Source organism: Mesoplodon mirus (genome assembly GCF_964341445.2).
Source record: "Mesoplodon mirus genome assembly, chromosome: 12".
Taxonomy (NCBI): Eukaryota; Metazoa; Chordata; class Mammalia; order Artiodactyla; family Ziphiidae; genus Mesoplodon; species Mesoplodon mirus.
Window position 1 is genome coordinate 31,524,341 of NC_138988.1, and position 18,014 is coordinate 31,542,354.

Below are 18,014 nucleotides of genomic sequence, written 5' to 3' on the forward strand. Positions count from 1 at the left end.
AGCCCCCGCTCACCACAACTAGAGAAAGCCCAAGGGCAGCAATGAGGACCCAACACAGCCAAAAATAAAATAAATTAAATAAATAAATAAAATTTTAAAAATAAAATTTGTATAAAAATAGGGACTTCCCTGGTGGTCCAGTGTTAAAGAATCCACCTTCCAATGCAGGGGATGCAGGTTCGATCCCTGGTCGGGGAACTAAGATCCCACATGCTGCAGGGCAACTAAACCCACCCGCCACAACTACAGAGTTTGCAGCCTCAACAAGAGAGCCCACGTGCCACAACTAGAGAAGAGAAAACCTGCACACCACAACTAGAGAGAAGCCCAAGTGCCTCAACTAAAGAAAAAGCCCGAGCGCCACAACGAAGGGACTGCGCACCACAATAAAAGATCCCGCATGCCTCAACGACTCGATGCAGCCAAAAAAAAAAAAAAATTGTATAAAAAAATTTTAATAAAGAAAATAGGAACATACACACAAAAAATACCATCAGGCAGGTGAGGAAACTGAGGCACAGAGAGGCCAAGTTACCCCAAATTGCACAGTTGGGAGACAGCAAGGCATGGCCTCACACGCGAGCACCTACAGAGACTGCCCTCCTAACCATTGCACCACACGGCTTCTACCATTTCTCCCTCAAGCTCTGGCCACACTGAATCATTTCAGTTCCTCAAATGATTGAGCTTTCTCTCCCCTCCTGGCCTTTGCACTCGCTCCTCTTCTGTTCAGCACCCGCCCTTTCCCTTTTCTCCCAGTCTAGGCTGAAGCAAGCTCGCACTCAGGAAGTCTTCCCTGACCCTTCAGACCAGACGGGCCCTTCTATGTGCTCCCAGCCCCAGGCACCCCCTGAGATGGGTTGCAATTGCCCGCTGCTTGATGATGTGCCCGCCAGGTGTCAGCTGTTCTCAGGAACCATGCTACATCTGAGCAGTTGGTAGGGGACGGGCTGGTACAGTAGTTGCATTCGTTTCCTGTGGCTGCTGTAACAAATCACCATAAATGTAGTGGCTTAAATCAACACAGGTGTATTCTCTTTCAGTTCTGGAGGCCAAAAGTCCAAAGTCAGTTTCACTGGGCTAAGATCAAAGTGATGACAGGGCTGGTTCCTTTTGGAGGCTCCAGGGGAGAATCTGTTTCCTTGCCTTTTCCAGCTTCCAGAGGCCACCTGCATCTCTTGGCTCATGACCCTGTCTTCCATCTTCAAAGGGAGCAGTGTAGCATTTTCAAATGTCTTCCTCTCTGTTTCTCTGGTTTGTCATCACATTGTCTTCTGTCTGAAAGACACAGGTGGAGGATACCCTCTTATAAGGACTGTTGTGATTACATCGAGCCCACATGGATAATCCAGGATCATCTCTCTATCTCAAGATCCTTCCCTTAATCACATCTGCAAAATCTCTTTTGCCATAGAAGGTAACAGTCACAGGGTCCGGATGTGGACTACTTGAGGGGCTACTGTTCGTCTACCATGGAGGTGAAGTGTGAGGACTCCGAGCCTGGAAGCCTACTCCTTTTTTTTTTTTTTTTTTGTGGTACACGGGCCTCTCACTGTTGTGGCCTCTCCCGTTGCGGAGCACAGGCTCCGGACGCACAGGCTCAGTGGCCATGGCTCACGGGCCCAGCCGCTCCGCAGCATGTGGGATCTTCCCAGACCGGGGCACAAATCCGTGTCCCCTGCATCGGCAGGCGGACTCTCAACCACTGCGCCACCAGGGAAGCCCTGGAAGCCTGCTCTTGAACCCATGTGGTTCAACCTCTAACTTGCTGTGACCAAGTGATTTAACCTCCCTGTGCCCCAGAGGGCAGAGGGCAGGAGGTGACTGAGTAGAGTCGTTTGAGGAACCGAAAGCAATTCAGGCTGGCTGCAGGACAGGGTCACGGGAGGAGCCGCTTGGCTTCAAGCCCCAGCTCTGACTCAGTTTCTGCATCTGTGAAATGGAGATGATAACGGTCCCTACCTCATAGCCCTGGCTGTCGGAGGATTAAATGAGTCAAGACATGTGAAGTGTTGAGCGTGGTGCTTTGGCACAAAAACACTCGATAAATGTTGGAAATTAGATGTTGTCTTAGTTTGGGTTTCCTCGCAAGCAGACCCAATTCTAGGATTCAAATGCAAGACATTTATTTGGGAAGTGATCCCACAAAGCACTAGCAGGGGAGGTGAGAGGTGAGACAGGCAAGGAAGGAAGCCCATAAAGGTTGCGTTAATGAGGGGCTGCTCCTGGGACGAGGAAAGGGGAGGAGCTGGGGGCTTTACTATCAGTAATTGGTGGAGGGCTACTGGGAGAGGGGGGGCTGTTCATTCGAGGCCCTTTTGGACTAAGACATACAGGCAGAGTGTGGACTTAACGATGACTAAATAAGTTAGTTTATGAAAAGCACTCACCCAGTGAGCAGGTGACCAGAAAGTCATCAGGCAGAAGGTCTTGGCTGCCAGCAGCTGGAAGTAACTGGCGTAAGCTGAAGGGGGTCTGGGTGTGTGCTGAGCGTGTGCTATAGTCATACCAGAGACCATCCTGCCCGGGGGGCCTGGACTCTGGGGACTACACACACAGTGGCATCCCCCGAAGAGTGTAGCTCCCCCTGTCTTGGAAATGGGCAGGGCCAGCACTGAGGGCCGAGCCTTCTGGGCCCCTCAGAGCAGATGGGAGAGGCTCTTACGCAATGTCATGTACTTTCTCCAGGACAGGCTGAAGTGGAAATGTTAGCAGGTCCCCACAGGTCTTGACTGCAGGTGCCTGACAGACCAGCTCAGCAGCCCAGGGCCCCAGAGGCCCATAGGAAGGTGGTGTCTGTGGGCAAAGTCCTGATGGGGGATGGAATGACAGGCATGTCCCTGTGCAGTGAAACAGTGAGGTGTGAAGGGCCCAGGCGTGAGGGGTCCATCGGTAAAGGCAGGGAGGAAAATGACCTTTTAAAGAACAGAGGCCATGAGGCTGTGTGGATTTGGGTGGAGGGCAGGGCTGTCGTGGCTTTCTGAGATATTTCAGGCATGAATAATGCTCAGATTGCTGGGGTGGACACGGAAAGAAAAGTGGGGAGTAGTCCTGAAAGATGGAGAAAGGCCAGCTACTCTGCAGTCACTGCAACTTGAGGCCTCAAAGGCACTTCCCTGCAGCAGTGAGGGATGAAGGCTGTTCCAATTTCAGGGCCCCAGCAGGTACCTCATGGCAAGGCCTGAAGCCCAAGGAACAAGGTTGGTTTGGACATCAGGCCAGAGCTCTGGGATGCTGCAACCCAACATCTTCCCAGTCCTCTCTCTGCTCTAAACCCTCGAGAAGTCCAGCTGACAGAATGTGGCCCACTGCTCAGAATGTGGGATTCGGGCCAGGCCTTGACCTCATTTGAGGTTCCAAAAATAGACCTTTTTTTTTTGAGGTACTACTCTAATCCTGGGGCCGCCTGGCTCCATGATCTGTAGATATGACCTTATCTATCTTTTGAGAGACAGAAGAGGAAAATTCAGTGTTACCTGCTAGTCTCCTTGATCCAGGAGAGTCTGTGGTCAAGGACCAGACAGCCTGGGTTCTGATTCCAGCTCTGCCATTCACCAGCTGTGTGACCTTGGGCAAGTTACCTAATCTCTCTGAGCCTCCACTAACTTCCTCTTAGTACATGCGTTGATCATAATCACACAAACCTGGTAGAATTGTAATGACTAAACAAGTTAGTTCATGTAAGACACTCAGCACAGTGCCAAGCACATAGGAAGCCATTGACTTCTCTAGTTAGTGTGTATTATCTCATTAATTCTGATAGCAACTCAAGCTGTGCTCACCCAGTGCCTGTATGTCCCCCTCAGAGCAAATCATCTTGCTGTGGTGAATTATAACTTCCTGCTAACTTTTCAGATTCTTCCACAGAAGTTCCCGGAGCCAGGAACTCAGCGTTGTTTGCCGCTTTTCCCAGCACAGCACACAAGTGCTCTAAAGATGTTGATTTTGAAAGTATCCCTGCTTTACAGACCAGGAAGCTATGGGCAGAGGGTTTCAGGGACTATTCATGGTTCCCTAGTAATGGGGTCATCCAACTTACAGTCTCCAGCCCATGCCATTCTGCCAATCTGCAATTCTTGAGCACATTTTGTATGTCAGGCCTTGGACCGGGCACCAGGGAGAGACACAGAAAAGAAGGTAAACCTTAGCCCCGTCCTTCAGCATCCTTATCTTTAAAAGGGAGATCATACACTTTTCAAAAAGAAAGATATCCAAATGGCCAACAGGTACATGAAAAGATGCTCAATATCACTAATCATCAGAGAAATGCAAATCAAAACCACAATGAGATATCATCTCACACCTGTTAGAATGGCTATTGTCAAAGAGATAACAAGTATTGGCAAAGATGTGGAGAAAAGGGAACTCTGGTGCACTGTTGGTGGGAAGGTAAACTGGTGCAGCCAGTCTGGAAAACAGTATGGAGGTTCCTCAAAAAATTAAAATAAGAACTACCATATGATCCAGCAATCCCACTTCTGGGTATATATCCTAAGGAAATGAAATCACTCTCTAGGAGAGATATCTGTACCCACATGTTCACTGAAGCATTATTCACAGTAGTCAAGACATGGAAACAATCTAAGTGCCATCAGTGGATGACTGGATTAAGATATTACTCAGCCATAAAATAAAAGGAAATCCTGCCTTTTGCAACAACATGGATGGACCTTGAAGGCATTATAATAAGTGAAATAAGGCAGACAAAGACAAATACTGTATGTTTTCACTTGCATGTGGAATGTAAAAAGCTGAACTCATAGAAATAGAAAGTAGACTGGTGGTTGCTAGGGCTGGAGCGTGAGGGAAATGGGGAGATGTTGGTCAAAGGGGACACGTTTCCAACCCCAGAATAAGTTCTGGGGATCTAATGCACAGCATGGTGGCTGTAATTAACAATACTGTATTAGATACTTGAAAGTTAAGAGAGTAGATCTTAAATGTTATAACCACAAGAAAGTGGTAATTATGTGAGAGGATGGGGGTGTTAACTAACCTTCCTGTAGTAATCCTTCATTACACTGGACACCTTAAACTTACATGTTGTATGTCAATAATATCGCAATAAAGCTAGAAAAAATGGAGATCATACCATCTCCCTCAAAGGGCTCCTGTGGGCTGAAGTGAAGTTTTGACTGCTAAGAGCCTGGCACAGGGTCCAGACTGAGGCAAGGGCTTGGTTACTGGGTGCTAGTACTGGTCTGTGGGCCTTTTCTTGTTTCTTCATCTGAAATTTCCCTTTTCTCCCTTCAGGCCTCCCAAGCTTGACTAGCACCCACTGAGCCAAGTTGTCACCTCCTCCAAGAAGCAGCTCTGCTTCACAGGCTGGCTTAGTTCCTTCTTCTGTGATTTTTTTTTTTTTTTTTTTTTTTGGCTGCACCACGCAGCATGCAGGATCCTAGTTCTCTGACCAGGGATCGAACCAGTGCCCCATGCAGTGGAAGTGCGGAGTCCCAACAACTGGAACCCCAGGGAAGTCCCCTATGATCCTAAAATGCCCAAGATTTTGATGTATTCCCCAAACTGGGTTAGTTCTGGACCAGACTGTACACTCTACGAGAGGGGGCCTCGGCCCATCTCAGCCACAGCTGTATCCCTGTTATCTGGCAAAGGATCAGCCACATAATAAATGCTGAGTGAATAAAGGAAACAAACAAGTAGAAAGGAGAATGGATGAATGGATGGATAGATGAACGACAGGTGAATGGTTTGATGGGTGGATGGATAGATGGATGGGAGAATGGATAAATGATTGAATGGGTAAAGGGGTGAATGAATTAAGAGGTGCCAGGCTGAAAGGGAGCACTTCATCCTGCAGGTTGTGGATAGTACTGGGCTGTGGGGCATCCACACATGTGTGGCCTGGAGCCTGACAGTTCAGGCCTGAGGAATCTACATCCCGTCCCCACCCTGGGTGGGGTACTTGCTCTACTCTTATTTCCACAAGGCAATTAACTGCAACCACCTTCCATCCAGGCAGACAGATTCTAGAAAGTCAAACAGCCTTTCCCTCCCTGACTAGGAAAAGAGTGACAAGGTCTTGCCATCCACCAGTGGCTGGCTTCGGGATCCTCGAGTTTGCATTCCCCCAAAGCTCACAGCCCCATCTTTTTATTTTCCTTTTATATATAGCAAAACATTATACTCACTAGCCTTCTGTTTTATCTCAGGCATTTAGGCTCCTGTGACCGCTTCTGGAATTTATCCTCCTGAAAGATAGCATTCACCAATAGAAATCATATGTACTCTGCACTTGATTTTATTTTCATTTGACATATTACCTTTTCATGAGAACAGATACTACTTACCTGTGTAACTGCTGGTAGCTGTGCCAGGCCCTTGCTCTGCAGTAATGTAATTTATTTAATCATCCATCATGTCAGACAACTTGTGTGCTTTACAAGGTCTCATTATGGTTGGGTGTAGAATAGTGTGGCCAGCGTGCTACCTTTGTGTAAAAAAGGTGGAGCAAAGTATGTATATTTACCTGTCTGCGTATAAAATACCTCTGGAATGATTCATGAGAAAATGGTAACATTGTTACTTTCAGGGATAGAGATGGGGAGAAAATTTTTGCCTTGGATCCTTTGGTATCTTTTGCACTTTAAACCACGATTTTTTTTAAAAAGATAATTAAATTAACATTTAAAAAATCAAGGTTTCCTGCCCTGTCCCACTTGAGGGTGGCTTAGACTTATAGACTCACTTCCAAAGAGTAGAGTTTGGAAAGTGAACAAAATAGCAACTTCACAGTAGAGAAGCCTGACAGACACCACCTTAACCACAAGCTCAAGGTGAATCTCACCAGCGGCGTCATGTGGGTGCCATGGACTCCTGATAGGATGTGACGAGAAGGGCACTTCACCTCTGTGGTGTTCTCTCTAAAAACTTATAACCCAGGTCTACTGGGGAGAAAACCACACAGACTGGTGGGCATTGGACAGGTGACCTGCCATTCCTCCTCAAGACCATCCACATCTTTTTTTGGCAGCGCAGCTTGCAGGATCTCAGTTCCCCAACCAGGGATTGAACCCGGGCCCTCAGCAGTGGAAGCGTGGAGTCCTAACCACTGGACCACCAGGGAATTCCCAAGACTGTCCATGTCTTGAAAAACAGGGAGAAACTGTCACAGACTAAAGGGAAGCCATGATAAGTAAATGTCATGTGCTTCCCTGGATTGAGTCTTGGAACAGAAAGAGGACATTAGTGGAAAAATCCAGGTGAAACCAAAATCAAGTCTGGAGTTTAGTTAATAGCTGAGTGCCAGTGTCAGTTTCTTGGCTGTGACAAATCCACACAGTAATAAAACGTTAATAATGGGGAACTGGGTGAAGGAACTCTCCACATTATCATTACACCTTTTCTGTAAATCTAAAATGATTCCAAAATTAAAAGTTCACTTAAAAAAATAAAGATTTCCCAAGTTTTAATTTAAACAAAACAAATAGCCCTACTATACCCTTTTGGATTAGGAGCTTGAGTCCGCTTTTTTCTTCTTCGGTCTGTGGTTGCAGGAGCACTGCGTGTTATGAGTCGGAAGGATGGGGACATTTCCCACATTTCCATCAGCACTTCTGCTGATGGAGGTCTGATTCAGGCCTGGTGTTTGTCTGGGGTTGGCTGAGGCTGTTTCAACACGAGAAATTGCTGTTACCATATAAATAAAATTAGTTCCCTTGGTGTTGAGGTTTGCATTTGTTCATTCACCTTAGATGGTGTCCAGATGTTTTCTCTGGGGGAAATGGCTTCAGGCTGAGGGGGTCTGGAGGCTATTGTTTTGGTGCCACATATGCTACTGGCCAGCAAGATGCCAGCTCTCGAGTGCAGAGTTTCTGAATCTCAGTTTGCCTAACCATAAAATGAGATGATAACTTCTCTCTCTTAAAGAACATATGAAAGCACTTTGCAAAAGGTATGATCAGTTCAAATATAAGACCTCAAACTTTTCTACTGGGGGAATAAGCACAGCATGGAAAGTGAGCAGTTGAGAGTTGAGGGTGGGGTGGGTATAGCCCAGAGCTGCCGTCTTCAAAATATGATTTTCTTTTGGTGCTGGGGCGATGGTGGAATCTCAGATTTTAGCTTTATTTTTAGTTATTTATTTTTTAAAATAAATTTATTTATTTATTTCTGGCTGTATTGGGTCTTCGTTGTTGCGCCTGGGATTCTCATTGCAGTGTCTTCTCTTGTTGCAGAGCACGGGCTCTAAGCACGCAGTCTTCGGTAGTTGTGGCTCGCGGGCCCCAGAGTGCAGGCTCAGTCGTTGTGGCGCACGGGCTTAGCTGCACCGCAGCATGTGGGATCTTCCTGGACCAGGGCTCAAACCTGTGTCCCCTGCATTGGCAGGAGGATTCTTAACCACAGCGCCACCAGGGAAGCCCCTGATTTTAGCTTTGAAATTCATGAAACTTGACGTCCTAGTCCATGCAGGGCACACACTAAAGGCCAGGGTCAGCTCCATGGGCATGCTGCCCGTGCAGTCGACAGAGCTGTGTGCCTGGAAGGGCCAGGCACTGAATTTAATGCTCTGCTGTCACCATCTTGAAACTCTCCATACTCTCTGAACCAGGGACCCTACATTGTCATTTTACACCAGGCCCTGCAAAACGATGCAGCCTGTCCTGCTAATGGCACTCAGTGTACATGTGTGAAGGCTACAGGCCAACTGGGATTTTGAGGGCAAGGAGAGGAGTGGCTGGAGTTGCAGAGGAGAGGAGATGTGAAGCTGTGGCCTCAGGAAAACAACTCCTAGAGAAGGAGCTGCAATGGGAGGTAGGATTTTCAGGAAGTCTTGCTCTACTAGGAAACTTGCCTTTTAAATTCCTAAGAAACCACCAATAAAATTTTCGTTGCTGATGGTGGGTTGGATTTGTTTTTGGAGGGAGTCCTGTGTCAGGACTGGGTTCCACTCCATCTCCTGCGCCAGGGAGGAAGGCAGGGAGCATGTGCTGGGTGTGCCCTGGATGCCAGCTGCCATGTTGGGTGTGTTCACGCCGAGAGGAGAACAAACCAAGAAAGTAGGGCTGAGGGGCCCCGGCCATTCTCCTTGATCCCTGTTCTAGGCTGAGTCTGAGCAGGGCATCTGTTATGTCCCTGGGTCTCCAATGCTGGGATTTTGAGGGGCAGGGACAGTAGGGCTTTTGAGGCTGCCCTGGGCCTCAGCCTTTTGCTTTGTGCTGGAACTCCACTTGGAGGCTGGCCAGCCACCTCCCGTCTCTGACTTTATCCCCAGCCACGCCTCTTGCTGTAGCCCTACCTGCGCCCCGCCTGGCCCCTCCTCCACATCTTTGCTCCCACTTGAAATCACAGCCCTCCTAATGCTCCAGTGCAAGTCCTACCTGGTCCTCAGGGCCAAGGCTGCATCCGGACCCTCTCTCTAAACACTCACAGCGCCCGGACAATGGCACAGTCAGTGTTTGCTGGGCCACTGTCTCAAGGTCTATTTGTTTATGAGGGTTGATGTGTTGGGTGTCCAGCCCCCCTGCAGTTCCCACAAAAGTGCAGCTTAGTAAATGGCTAAGTGTGTGGGCTCTGGAGTCAGAGACCTGAGTTCAAATCCTGTCTCTACCAGTGTGATCTTGGGCACCTTACCCAGACTTCCTGAGCCTCACTGTGCCCAGCTAGATGGTGAGAATGGTGTCATGGGTTTGTTGAGAGAATGTATAAATGAGAGGGCAATTAACTGTGGCTGTTGAAGTTATTATTATTGTTATGACTGGGGATGGATGAGGAGGACTCTGGACAGACTCAAATAATATAGACAATAATGGCCAGACTTAGCGTGTTCCAGGCAGTGTTCTAAGTGTTTTATGTAGGAGTTATTTAATTCTTAGGATAACCTGGGAAGCTGGTATTATTTCCCCCATTTTACAGAGGGGGAAACTGAGATCCACAGAAGTGATTATTAAGTGGTTGGCCCAAAATTACAGTAACAGGTGGAGCTGGGATTTGAATCCAGACAGTCTGGCTACAAAGCCTGTACCCTCACCCACTCACTCTGCTAGCCCTCAGACAGCACCACGCTGCTCCCTGTCCCCAGAGCCTGGGCTGGGCCGCTACCTGCCTCTCCTGACTCTTCTGGTGCTGGGTGCCACCACTGCCAAAGGAAGGAACCCTTGGTCTTTAAATACCTCAGCTTTCTGGGTAGCTAATATTTACTGAGCAAAAAGAATGCCCCAGGAACTATGCAAAAGATTAAAATATCTCGGGACTTCCCTGGTGGCGCAGTGGTGGATGAGATGCTCCCTTTGTCTCTCCCCTTTAATCTACAACCAGTAAAATAACCACAGCTCAACAAAGGTGCCTCTGCCCAACACAGTGGAACGCCAGAGAATTCCATATATCTGTATGTGTAAAGGTGGCTGGACTGGAACACATGAACCTGTTTACACAGGAGGGAATTAAGGCATAGACACTTACCTGAAGTCACATAGCTAGAGAGTGGAGGGGGAGCTGAAATCCAAATGTGGCTTGTCTCTTTTTTTTTTTTGGCCACACAGCCAAAAAATGTACTCACAGATGATACATTATATGATGCCTCTGACTACCAAGAATGAGAACAGCTAACCAGCACTGGGCTCTTTCCAGGCTTTACATGCACTACCTAATAACCTAGATAATTACTCCCTAGATGATATTATTATTATTAACTCTATTCCCATTTCACGAATGGGGAGAGCAAGGCACAGAAAAGTCAAGTAGCTTCCTCAAGGTCACGCAGCCAGTGAGAAGCAGAGTCAAGACTTGGCCAGCAACAATTTTACACCAGAGCTTGGGTACCAACCACTGGCCCATTCTGCCTCCCACTCCATGAGCAAAGAGAGACACTGTGTTTACCGTTCCCAGTTTAAACACCTGGTGGGGTGATGTGTCAGTCTGCCAACATTTACTGAGCACTTACTGTGTGCTGAATGAGCCCTGTGCTGGGAGCCATGGGGAATTCCAGTGAAAAGGCCCCAGGCCTTTCTAGGTGTACAGAACTTTAACTCACCATAACAACTTAAAAATCCATATAATGGCCACAGATGATTTCAGTGCAAGCTGGGTACTTTAAGTGACAGTAGGAGCAGAATGGAGGGGCTTGGCCCATAGGACAGTCCAGTAGGGCTTCACAGAGGTGGTAACAAACGCATAAACCTCTTCCAGGGCTTCAACCAGGATCTAACAGCGCAGCCTTCCAGAGACAGCAGGAGGCAGATTTTGCAGGGAGGTGGTGCCCTTGCCCACAGGCAAAGGTGGTGCCTTTGCCCATTCCTGGCTGGCCCAGCTGGCACTTCAGCTCAGACCTTGGCCCTGGCCTGTCTCCTGAGCCTGAGTCAGGGGAACACAAAGCCTGGGGCCTCCTGGAGTGCAGACACCCAGCCCAGCTGCTGGGTGTTCTCTGGGCAAGGACAGCCACCAAGTCTCAGATCCTGACAGAGAGGGTGTCTCCTCCATCCTGAGACCACTGGCTCCTCCTTAGCTGGCCTGGATCCAGGACTGGTCCTTTCATGCTGCCTGATTACTCGTGTAGCACTGAGTTCAAGCCCTAGATCTGTCATTCACAAGCATGATGTCAGCTCACCCTGCTGAGCCTCAGTTTCCTCTTTTCTAGAATGGGGGTGTTAATAGTACTGACTCTGCAGTATTTCTGAGAGGATTCGGAGACAAGGCCTGCGGGCTTGTCTGGGCTGTGAAGCTCCCATCACTCACAAGTCTGTACACTGACAGGCTGGGCCAGCCGGGGAGGGACTATCTCTATGCATTGGATGTACACAACTTTTTCAGTCTATGAGACAAGTTATGAAAGTTATGAAAGTTCAGTGACTAGTATTTAATGCTGACCTACTACTATAAAGTATTCTATTCTATTTATATGACTTCAGAGACTCTTCTGCACTAGGACACCCTCCCTCCAGTGTCCAACAACCAGTGCTAGCCCCAGGGCGTGGGGCAGATTTGTGTATTTATTTGTCTGTTCAGTAGGCTTAGATGTCCAGGATCCTGTTTAAGGTTTTAGGATGCATGCCTTCAATACATAACTTTTTTTTTTTTTAGTTTTTATTTATTTATTTTTGGCTGCGTTGGGTCTTCACTGCTGTGTGTGGGCCTTCTCTAGTTGTGGCGAGCAGGGGCTACTCTTTGTTGCGGTGCGCGGGCTTCTCATTGCAGTGGCTTCTCTTGTTGTGGCACATGGGCTCTAGGCATGCGGGCTTCAGTAGTTGTGGCGCACAGGCTTAGCTGCTCCACGGCATGTGGGATCTTAGTTCCCCGACCAGGGATCGAACCTGCATCCCCTGCACTGGAAGGCGGATTCTTAACCACTGGACCACCGGGGAAGTCCCTAGCATTACTCTTCTTGATTGACTGTTTTTCCTTTGTTCCTCTATTCCCTCACTTCCCTAATTGTTAACTTCTGTGCCTGCCATTTGGAACTCAGGGAAGGTCTAGAGACTAAAGCTTTCTCTATAAACAAAAAACAGGGGACATGGAGGGGCTTTTGTATCTGGAAGGCCCCACAGGGTCCTACTTGGTTTCAGTCCCCCCTTTTCTTTGATACGCCTCAATTCTGAGGAGAATGGGGGCAGGACAAAAAAAGAGAATAAAGTTTTGGATAGAGAGGTTAATCATAAACTCGGCAGAGGAATTCTGTTTTAGGGGGACTCAGTTTCAGGACGAAGCCCCACAGTGATAACCTGCTCTTTAACACATTCAGTATCAACGTCTTCTCCCCGTCCACTTCCCAGCTTCCTGAGGTCCTCACCTCAAGATCTCCTTTGGGATCAGCTAAGTCAGTAGTTCTCAACCAGGGGCAATTCCCCCGGGGACATTCGCCAAGGTCAGGAGACTTTTTTTTTTTTTTGCGGTACGCGGGCCTCTCACTGTTGTGGCCTCTCCCGTTGAGGAGCACAGGCTCCGGATGTGCAGGCTCAGCGGCCATGGCTCACGGGCCCAGCCGCTCCACGGCATGTGGGATCTTCCCGGACCGGGGCATGAACCCGTGTCCCCTGCATCGGCAGGCGGACTCTCAACCACTGCGCCACCAGGGAAGCCCCAGAGGAGACGTTTTTGATTGTCCAAGTGGCAGACAGGAAAGATGCTACTGCTTCTAGCAGGTAGAGATGCTGCTATAAACATCCTATAGTGCACAGAACAGTCCCCAACAACAAAGAATTATCTGGCCTCAAATATCAATAGTGGAACTTCCCTGGCTGCCCAGTGGTTAAGACTCCGTGCTCCCAACATGCTCCCAATGCAGGAGGCATGGGTTTGATCTGTGGTCGGGGAACTAAGTTCCTGCATGCCACAAAGTGAGGCAAAAAAAAAAAAGTCAGTAGTGCTGAGGTTGAACATCTCTGACTAAACTAAGACACTGAGTGGCCCCTCCCTGTTGATAACCCTCTAGCATCCTTGGCCAGACAGGCATGGCCCAGAAGAGCCCCTGTGTGGAAAGGGTAGATGGGTGGGGAGCTGGCCCCTGGGGTCACCTGGCTTTTGCCTGCCTCCATCTCTTCCCCTTCTACCTCCCACCCACTCTGTATGGTTCTGCTGCTGTTCTGGCCCCACAAGAAGACCCAGGGTGAGGATGGGCATGGGAGAGAAGGCTTGGCCAATCATAAAACCCCACCCCAGACCACTGGGATGTTGTTCAGGGAGGCACGTGGCTCCAGATAAGCCAGTCAGAATTTGCTCTGGGACTTTTCTGCCAGAGACTCTCCTTCCACCAGGGCCTGAGAGCTGGCAGGACATGAGCCCGAGGCGTCCAGCAGGCAAGCAGAGCTCAACGTCAAACCTGACTAAGAAATGCTGAGGGGCAGAGGCTTGACAAATAGACAGTGACACAGATCAGAACCTTCCCTTTTTTGGAATTGCTTTTCTGTCTTGACTAATAGGGCCTTGTCTCTCCCACTGGGCTGGGAATTTCCTGTTCTTTTATCTCATCTCAAGCACCCCGCCTCCTCCCCCTTCTAAGAGCCTGGAAGACAGGCCTGCCCCACAGCAGAGTCACCCAACTGCTCATTTATGACCTGGGGTTGCTCACCTCCCCGTCTAGCTTGTGGCGAACACCTGAGCCAGTCTCTCACCACATCACACAGACGAACAGACTGGGCTGGGGAAGAGCTCTGTCCACCTTGCTAGGAAGGATCCCCCGGGGCAGATGTCTTCTGTGGCTCCTTTGAGGACTGGATGTAAGCTATGGATGGCTCCCGGGGGTTCACAAAACTCCTGATGCCCATTCCCTGCCCTATGTGTTTTGGTTTTTCAAGAGAGCTGTCTCTGAATTTTGGACCCAGCTTGAATCCCGAATCTGCAGCTTCCGGGCTGCATAAATCTGAGCAATTCACTTCCTCTCCCTGAACCTCAGTTTCCTCATCTGCAAAACGTGGAAGTGGTAACACCAGCTGCCCAGGGGTTTTATTGGAGTAAAGATTAAAGGAAATAGTACAGGCAAAGCCCTTAGTCTAGTGTCTGGCACTTAGCAAATAGTCAACACCTTGGGGGAATAATAATATTCTGGAAATATTTTCTGCTTGAAAAATAGAGGAGACGCCCTGGGCCACCCCTCCCATCTTAAGCTAGCAGGGCAAGGACTCCTCCGGTCTGCGGCCAGCTGTCAGTAGGTGGGTGTGGAGGCCGGACCCTCTCCCACCAGGGAAGGGCCTGGCGTTCGCACCCCGTCTCCCACCCCGTGGACCCGACACACCCAGACTCCGCCTCCCACCCCATGGACCCGACACACCCAAACCCCCACCCCTGTGAGTCAGCCCCACTCCTTGAGGCGCAGCAAAACCCACAAGTCACTTCCTGGCCGCCCCAAACAAAGGCCTAGAACCCGCAGTCCAGGAACTGGCCCCTTATCGCTCCTCAGGCCTGATAAGAAGGGCAGGAGGGTCTGAGTCAGCCAGGAGTAGCCGTTTCACAGCTCTCCCTTGGCCTCAGGGCTGTTCCCAGCCCAACCTGGGAGCTCAGAGCCCCTCCACTTCCCCTTCTCTTCATGCTGCCCCGAGGGTCTGCCATTCAGCCCTTCGGCATCATTTCCAGAAGGAACCAGCCCAAAACTCTGGTAGGAGCAGCAGGGCACTCAGTGGAGTACTCCCTGGAGTTTATCAGATAAGCATGCACTTCTGGGGCCTAGGGAATGGGACAGGGGACAGGAACAGGGTGAAGAAGGAGGACAAAGGTGAAGGGAGGGGCGGGGCCACGCCCTCCCACTGGAGCACGCCTCTGGGAGGGGCTCAGGCTGCAGCCTCCTCAGTGGCCCCCCAGCCTCCCACCTGGCTCCAGTCTGATCCAACTATCCTCCACCCAGCAGCTAGAACCACCCTCTTTTAAGCCACATCTTCTTGTCCCACCCCTGCTGTAGCTCCCACTGCCCTTTGGGGAGAGGCCAGGTTTTCTCCTGACTGCCAAGGCCTCATTCTTGTCATGCTCCAGATGGAGCTACTCAACAGTTTCTGGAAAGGAACTTCTCGTATTTCTGGCTCTTGGCTGCTAGCACTCAGAGGAAGTGGGTATCATAACTTTCTGGGTGGGTGAGTAGACGTTTGAAGGAAGGCTTCCTAGAGAAGGTGGTACTTGAGCCGTCCTAGCATTCTGACAAGAATGATGGAGGCACAGGAGAGGGACACAGGCAATTACCAAACAAGCTGACAACACCAATTCATTCAGCTTCCACCTGAGTAAGCAGCCTGGACTCTTTCCAGGAAGTGGCTTCTAGTGGAAAGAGCTGGAAACTCAGCACTTAGCAGCTCTGTGACCTTAGGCGAGTGTCTCTCTATCTCTGATCTCCCGTGAGGCCACCTGTCAGGACTGCCAGGAGAGAGGAAAGCCTGCAAAGTATATAAATGCCCAGTAGGTGCTTAAGCCATTCGATCTGTGAGGGGGTTTTCTCTGGGTTGTGTCTCTGGTCCAAGTCAAGGGAAAGGGCCAAGCTTAGGGGGAAATGAGGCCAGCCTAACCCAGATTTTCCAATTGTTCCTGACCGCGTGTTTGCTCCTTGGGGCTGGAGGGAGGAAATTCCCTGCACAAAGACAGGAAGGCAGAGGTGCTCTGTGGCAAAGGCAAAGCTTACAGTGGCGCCTGGTACGATGAGAGAGTCCACAGCACCAAGAAAGCCAGGCAAGGGAGTCACAGCAGAGGCTCCAACACCCTGGCACCTGTCACCATCTAAGCACGTCAACTCAGGATGTCACGGGGCGGGGGGACCGAGGCCCTGACAGACTGTGGACCTGCCCTAGGTCACATAAAGACCATGGCCTCCAATTCTGCTCCCCCTCCACTTGTTTTCAAATTCACAGCCATTGACTGAGGACATTCTGTAGAGTTACCGAGAAGGTGGTAATCCCACACCAACTGTGGTTTTAAAAGAATTCATTATACCCCCCCCACACACACACACATATATGTGTATATACACATTTTTTTTTTTTTTTTTTTGCGGTACACGGGCCTCTTACTGTTGTGGCCTCTCCCGTTGCGGAGCACAGGCTCCAGACGCGCAGGCTGAGCGGCCATGGCTCACGGACCTAGACACTTCGCAGCATGTGGGATCTTCCCGGACCAGGGCACGAACCCGTGTCCCCTGCATCGGCAGGCAGACTCTCAACCACTGCGCCACCAGGGAAGCCCTACACACATTTTAAATAGCTTTATCGAAGAGTAATTTATATGGCATACAATTCACCCATAGGAAGAATACTGTTTGATGAGTGAATTTATACAGGGGTTCAACCACCAACACAAGCCAGTTTTCAAACACTTCCATTACCCAATTTGCTCATCTGCAGTCAATTCCACTCCCAGCCCCAGGCAATTACGGGTCTGCTTTCTGTCTCTATAATGTTGCCTTTTCTAGAAATCCCCAACCTCTTTTAAAAAAAAAAGTTAGAAGCCCAGTAACGACCCTGCTCTTTCCCAGGCCTAAAAAGGGGGAACACTTTGAGGGCAAAAAGTATGTCTGCGAGGGGACCTAGAGAGTGTGGGGCCTGATCCCTCTTGATTGAACTCAGAGAACTCTCAGATGAACTTAGGGTCAGAGAGGCCTGGGTGGGGAGGGGCCTCTGTGGTCCTACCAGCCCATGCCTTCATTTCACAGACAATAATCAATGTAGCAGCTGCAAGGGACTTCCCTGGTGGTCCAGTGGTTAAGAATCTGCCTTCCAATGCAGGGAATGAAGGTTCGATCCCTGGTCAGGGAACTAAGATCCCACATGCCCCTGGACAACTAAGCCCACGCGCTCTGGAGCCCACGTGCCACAACTGGAGAGAAGCCCGTGCACCGCAACGAAAGATCCTGCATGCCGCAACTAAGACCCAACGCAGCCAAATAAATAAATTAATTAAAAAAAACAAAACAGAAACAAAAAAACAGGACTTCCCTGGTGGTGCAGCGGTTAAGAATCTGCCTACCAATGCAGAGGACACGGATTCGATCACTGGTCGGGGAAGATCCCACCTGCCGCGGAGCAACTAAGCCCGTGCGTCGCAACTACTGAGCCTGCACTCTAGAGCCTGCAAGCCACAACCACTGAAGCCCGCACGCCTAGAGCCCGTGCTCCGCAACAAGAGAAGCCACTGCAATGAGAAGCTCATGCACCACAACGAAGAGTAGCCCCTGCTGCCGTAACTAGAGAAAGCCTGCGTGCAGCAACAAAGACCCAATGCAGACAAAAATAAATAAATAAATTCATAAAAAAACAAAAAAACAACAACAAAAGAAACAAAGTAGCAGCAGCGATGGCTACTACTCAGGGCCTGGTGTGGCCATGTGCTGGCTACCCCTGGGGGCCACCCGAGGAGGGAGTATGGATCTGGATGCAGACGGCAGGAGTTCCTCTCTTCCCAAGGACCAGTGTGTGAGGTGCTCACTAAATGCAGAGAGGTCTTCCCCCACCCTCCCCAGATTGGATAGCAAGGGCCAGGCCTCTAACCTGCTCTCTCAGGCCCAGCCAGTTCTAGTTCTAGCTGGAAAGGCTCCTGGTACGATGGGCCCCAAACCCCCCTGCTAAACTCACCGTGGTTCACCAGCGTCTGAA

General features: G+C 49.7%; 1 long non-coding RNA gene across 1 annotated transcript; it reads right to left on the reverse strand.

Moving 5' to 3' along the window:
• Positions 1-236: 236 nt before the first annotated feature.
• LOC309813936 lies at positions 237-15,499 on the reverse strand. The gene is made up of 3 exons (XR_014295559.1): positions 15,430-15,499; positions 6,150-6,209; positions 237-1,278 (listed from the first exon to the last, which is right to left on the reverse strand). It is a non-coding gene; the product is annotated as an uncharacterized lncRNA (long non-coding RNA).
• Between the last annotated feature and the right edge of the window lie 2,515 nt (positions 15,500-18,014).